Source organism: Meleagris gallopavo, chromosome 11 (genome assembly GCF_000146605.3).
Source record: "Meleagris gallopavo isolate NT-WF06-2002-E0010 breed Aviagen turkey brand Nicholas breeding stock chromosome 11, Turkey_5.1, whole genome shotgun sequence".
NCBI lineage: Eukaryota > Metazoa > Chordata > Aves > Galliformes > Phasianidae > Meleagris > Meleagris gallopavo.
In genome coordinates, this window is record NC_015021.2 from 8,493,447 (window position 1) to 8,500,049 (window position 6,603).

Here is a 6,603-nt window from a genome sequence, read left to right on the forward strand (position 1 = left end):
AACACCGTGCTGTTTGAAGTGTAGTTAAGAAAGTTCTTCTTCCAGGATTTATTTTGGTTCCAAATGAAAATAAAGAAATGGGACAGGTGCTATTTCACCATTAAAAAAGTTATATATCAGAAATTAATTTTCTCTATGAATGGAATACAGGTGGTATCTTCAGGATAAGGAAAAAAAAAAAAGAGAAAGAGAAAAAGTTGTTTTTCCCAAATAATCTAGGTAAGAGGTTCCCCAGCTTCAGCATGCTGGCAGACATCAGTACTAGTACAGAAGACAGGAATGTGTTCCTAGGTGATCTGATAAAGCTGGAAAAGCCTCTTATTGATCAGCAGAATGGAGTTACGTTTTTGCCATAAGGTCTGAATACTCATGAATGTCTCTCATCTCTCATCATTCAGCAGTCTGTTCACTTGTTGGTTCTAAAAACTCAAAGATCTTGGCTGTGTCATCCTTATTATGATTAAACTCAGCACTATATTTTGAAATGTCTTAAATTCAACAAATTTCAGGTGGCAAAGGGGAAGAACACTGCATTTTCAGCTACTTGCCTCTTCAGCTTTACAACAAAGATCATCTTTGTTGATGGAAAGGTCCAGACACTGTTAAACCTTTAAAATTCTTTTTGTGAAGACATCATTCAAGCATCTAGTAAGCATCCCCCAGAGGCCTGTAAGGGAGGGAGTCAATGGGAACCACTTCCTCTCCTGTTTTTCAGCTAGACCAACGTGGAAGAATAAGAAGGCATAGCCTGTATTCTTCTTTCTTCAGTTTTGTTTTTTGCACGTGGCTATAAAAGCAATGCTGTCAGAGCAAGATCGTGCGGTCATCTTGCCTGTGATACAGTTGAAAAGAAAGGACAAAACTGTCTACTCCAGCAGTTCCCCCAGCAAACCTAACTCGTCAAGTTTTTGAAGCAGGAAAGTTGCCACAAGTTTCTTTGCAGCATTGACAGTCATAAACATTTCTCACGCAGGTACAAGATGCTCCACAGAGCAAAGATCAGACAAGGGTCAGTGCAAAGAAATAATGTAATGCCTTCATGAAAGGATCTTGAAGAGCTCCCCAAAAAAGCAAATTAAACCCAAATATTATTTTGTGTTCCTACTGCAGAAGGAGCGGCGTAAGTCAAGTGAATGCCAGCACTTAACCAGCTGGGCAGAAAGCCAGAGGGACAAGAGGGTGTAAGATGGAATTTAGGCCAGGCAGGCAGGAAACACCAAGAGGAAACACCAGCAACAGCTGTAGAAGCAAAAGAATGGACAGAAGCTCTAAGACAAATAATAACAGGCAGAGTAGCAGCAGTAGCAGATGTCAGAGTAATGCTTTCTAGAGGGGGAAGGGATGGTACTTGTAAAGAAAATGTATTATTATTATGTTTTTAAATGCTTTGTATTAATTATCTGAAAATGGATTATTTCCCCAAAGGCCTCTGAAACACTGTTTTGGATCAACTTGGGTGAAAAGAGGCTCAACCAAGCAGGCATCTAACATGTGCAGTGCCCAGGACAGGCACTGCTACTAATGTTTCATGCATGGGTTTGAATTCTCCCAGTGGTTTGTGGAAATAATGTTAAAACTAATTCTGGAAATGTTTAGTAGATTGATCCCTTATTTCTCTCGTGGTTTTACTGGTCTTCCTTTAGGGTTCTATAAAGTATAACTACCAGGGATAAGAAGGAAATTCTGCTCTTCCAAAATATGCTGCAATACTGCTTTTGTCAGGCCGTAGTTTATAAGCTAGTTCATATATTTTAAGTCTGTTGATCAGTTCCATCAGTTGATTAACTTCTAAGTTGGATGCAGCACTCAGACTGTCACTGAGATCTGTCATTCCCAAGAAACTTGCCCTCTTCCATACTACATGTGAGGCATTATGCAGAGGGTATTAAATTACCTCAACCACGTTTATCTAATGCTGTATTCAAGGAGTGGGAGAATAAAGAAGAGTTGACTGATCATTCTGTCTCAAACACCGTGAAAAGAGGAAAAGCCATGACTTCAAACAGAGCACCAGTTCAATCAGGACATGCAGTGTCCAGAAATAAAAAATGTAAAGAGAAAAATCCAAGCACAAACGATATACTGTCACTATCTTTGTTTTTCTCAGATTAAGCAGCATCATTGTACAAACAAAAGAAACAAATACACTCAAAGAGCACAATGAATTTAAAGCAGGAGAACTGGCTATGGAAAAAAGTCTCCACAAATGGGCAGTACTGACTCAGCAGTTACTCACTCAGTTACTGGATAACCTGTGGCTGGATCTCCATACCCAGATGATACCAAGGTGAAGCCCCTGTGCAGCAGCTCCCAAGGCAGACCCGTAGCCTGGCTTGGCACAGCCCTCAGTGCAGGGAGCCAGCAGCCACCTCCTCCTCTTCCTGTGTGAGGACAGCTGTTGGCTGCATGGCAGCCCCTTGGGGGCACCTGGCATTTAGGTGAGGCAGTTTGTAGTGACATTCAGATTGCTTAACTGCGGCCAAAAGGTAAGAAGACACTGGAGTGATTTCAATGAGATATGGGTGAAGGGAAAAGGAAAGAAAAAGGGAAAAATCTCAAACTCAGCAGTAACAAGAAATACTCATGAATTTGCTAGGATTTCTCTTAATTACTTAAGCAAAAAAAAAAATTACGAACCCTCAAAACACTTTTTTTTTTTAAGTGCATGAAATGAAAACCAATCATTGTTTCACATGAGCTTATTTGGTCAGGCTTTTGTGAAGATATGCAATACTTTCCCAATTAAAAATAAACCCACTTCTAACCAATATGACCTCCTCATCCAGTCTCTTGGGACCTTTACTGAACCTTGCCTTATATTTGTAGCTACAACTTTTCAAAGTTTTCCTGTATCTCATATACAAAGGGACAGAGCACCTCTGAAAATTCCAACTTAGGTTCCAGATACAGCCAAAATAGTAAGTAGAATATTATGAATTAATTCCTAATTATGAATTAGGAAAACAGCAGGGAGCATAACAAAAACCATCATGTCATTATATAAAGCCATAGTTCACCCATCTATTTACTAGACCATGTTGCTTAGCCCTGTCTCAGAGAAGGCATAAACTAGAGCAGGCACAAACAAGGGTAGAAGGAATGATTAAAGGTATGAAATATCTTTCACAAATGAAATCACAAAATGGACCAGAAAGACCAGAACTTTTCAGGCATAAAAAAGATGCCACTGAACAGGACACAACCTGAGCACCATGGAGAAGACAAAGTTAAGTCTTAGATTCTTGTGCCAATGTAATTCTTCCCCAGCCCCCTGTCACTGCGTTTGGCCAGCAGCTCCAGGTTCTAAACCAAGATTGTTAAGATCTTAGCAGTTTCTAAGTTCAGTTCTTTCTTTTCTCAGTCGCTTTTCTGAGCTTAGTCTTTCTGTACAATGTGTTGGTAGCATAACTCTCTCTGCAAAACTAGCCTGAGTCAGCTCCTCAGTGCTCTCTAACCTCCTTGTTCAACTGAATACCTGCTTTTCCCAGGAATCATGCAGTAACAGACGGCTTACCTTCAAGCACAGCTCACAATCTTTCTGAATGTAATTACAATGAACTACTTTACTATACGGCCTGTCAGTTAGAAAAGACCCTTCTCCTCCACTCCTGAAGCTTCTACAACGGAATGGATGTCTGTAGGGCTGAAAGTGTTCCAAAAGGCTGGATTTAGTGCTATACCTACATCTCCAGAAAAGTGTGCACAGAATAATCCTTCTTCTCCCAGGAAGATGCAGAAACTTTGCGAGGTGAAGACACTATGAAGTCTGCTGACGTTCACCCCAGCCTGGCACCATCAGAACCTGCTCATCACACCTTAATATGTTGTGGCTGAGCAGAGGAAATGCTCATGCTCTCCCTCCAGAAAGCACATGCAGGGCTGAGGACTTCCTGTGGGGCACTGCTTGCTTGCTGCTCTCTCTCTGCTTGCAACGCTCTCTGTCTTGTAAATCATCTGTCAGCAAGAACATCCTGCATGACTGTGAGGGACAGGGGAATACTGAAGGGCCATGATCTAAGGGTCATGGTCTATAGAGCCTGTGATCTTCCGCTGGCTTTGGAGGCAGAAAAGGACTCCTCCTCACACAGCTTGGGCCTCTTCCAGATCCATTTCTCAGAACAACCCATAGGCTCACATTAGCCTTTCCAAAAGGCTGAGCAGCCTGTGATGGAAGAGATAGTGAGCAGACCACTACAGGCAGCATTTTCACTGATGTCAACTATTTCCGCTCCTCCGTGCATGCCAAACTCACATGCTCAGCCTAAACAGACAGGGCCAACGAACATCTGGATGACACAGAATCAAGAGGTCCCAGCCCACAAACAGCGCTTTGTGGTTTTACTTCTTATGTGCTCTTAAATACACTGAAGATAGCAGAGCAACAACTGAACAGAATACATCCCTCCTGAACTTTGTTTCTCTCTCTCCCTATCAGGTGTGATTCATTAAAGAGATGCAAAAGATCTGTTTTCCCTGCTGAATTTCTGTCAGATACGTGACTGCACGGTCTGTCCCACTAGTATGCTATGAGTTAATTTCAACTTGATATCGTATTAGCCTTTTGCAGGATTCAAAGAGGACAGAAGGGCCAGAGTGAAGTCCTGTGGTATTTGGTTATTGGCTGCATGTCAAAGGAGCATAAAAGCTCCAAGTACTTAAACGAGGTAGTTTATGGTTATTGACAGAAAGCCTTCTCTAAAGGCATGACACAAATTTAATGCTCCTTTAATAGTTACTGAATTTACACCTAAAATAGCAGCCAGAAAAGGATGAACAGGGAAACAGAGTAAAATTCAAGGCTACATTTATAATATTTACCTATAAATTAAAATTGAGTCTACTAAAAGTAAAGAGGAAAATATAATGCACATGTGTATGCCATACATAAGATTTCCTTACGCATCTTGCTTCCAGTATGAAGATAGAAATGCACAATAGTTACCTTCTTGTAGCACAAAATTGCAATTTTTTTTGGTATCACCATTTATATAACTATTATTTTACCACCTTTCACCATCTCTTCAAATTCAACAGTATAAATCAAGTCAAGTGCCTCTCAAACACTTTTTCACCTCTAGTGTGCATGAATTTGCATTTATCAGCACTGAATCTGTTTATTTCTGTTTTACCCATTTATCTAGCTTAGACGGTATGCGTATGCAAGATTGTTATCTGTTCTGTTTCCCATTTGACATGTTTCATCATGCAACTGACCTCCAAATGTCATTTTTGACAAAAATTTAAGTTAATGAATACAGATTGCTGACTACTTGTAATACCACCTGTATAGGTTCAAATTCTCCTCTACGTTAAGTCAGTGACACAACTTGAAATTATATATGCATTTTCAGAAGGAAAGAAATTGAGTAAGTGCTGAGAATTATTCATGTAATTATTGATGCACATTATAGTGATGCTGTTAAATTAGACATTCATGCCAACCTAAGGACATTCTAGAACGTTAATCTGAAACCAACGTTACTGATTATACACTTGAGACACCTTAAGTCCAGCATGAATTAAGTGGTCCTAAGCATCCCAGCAGACACCCATCCCACAAGAGTTATAATGTAATCCCATCAGTACTCTATGCTGCTTTGTTTATGTATTAATTGTTGATCAGTTTTCATAAGACTATCGTGGACTAGTTTTGCTGGCATTCTAAAATACAGAAAATATTTCATACAGCATGTTGACCTGCGCTGTAATTAATTTACTGTTCTAATGGAACTTCACAAGGAAGTACAACTAAGTCACGATTTACAGCTTTCCACCCCACCCTAAGATTTTTATGTTTGTAATAATTAAACCCAAATATGGCTCTTTTAATGGAGAATCTTCAATTCTGTGGTTATTCTGTAAAGTAGACTGAATAGAATACATTGCCATCCACAACCACCTTTTTTCACTGTCAGATTATGAAGTACTTAACAAGTAAAATCTTGTTATGCCAGCTACATGAAGAGCTCAATTTCACACAGAAGCATGAAGCAATTTCAGTTTAACCCAGTGCGTATCAGATCTTGGAAAGATTCTTTTCTATGCATCTATACAGCTTAAATTAAACTTGTGTTTAAGATACTTCTTCAAGGAGTAGCAAGCAATTATTCCAGTGGTTGGTAACCCTGCCCGTGGAAGGGAGGTTGAAACTAGATGATCTTTGTGATTTTTTTCAACCCAGACCATTCTATAATTTCTTTCCTTTTAGGAGGTTACATGAGGCCTTGTTTAATGTATGTGACTTTAATAGCAAATCTGATGTAGATTATAGGAAGTTAAAAAGAAAGAGAACACAATACCAGGCCTTCTGATCTGCAGCCTTACGCCCGCTAATGATTCACTGGCACTTAGGAAAAGCCAAGCCATTCTGCTTACCAGATAATTCTCTTTTCCCACTCAAGAGGGGAAACTGAGCATTCTAGCATTAGTGTAGATGAAACACTTCCATTACTTTCAGGTTTTTGGGAATACCTCCCAAAGCATAAACGGCATATAAAGCATCCCTTTTACAGCAACTGTCATGACCTGCAACTGCCATAACAACCTTACTCTCATAAGCCAACAATATTTGCTTACTTTTGAAAGGTTTTTTTGTTTTGCTTT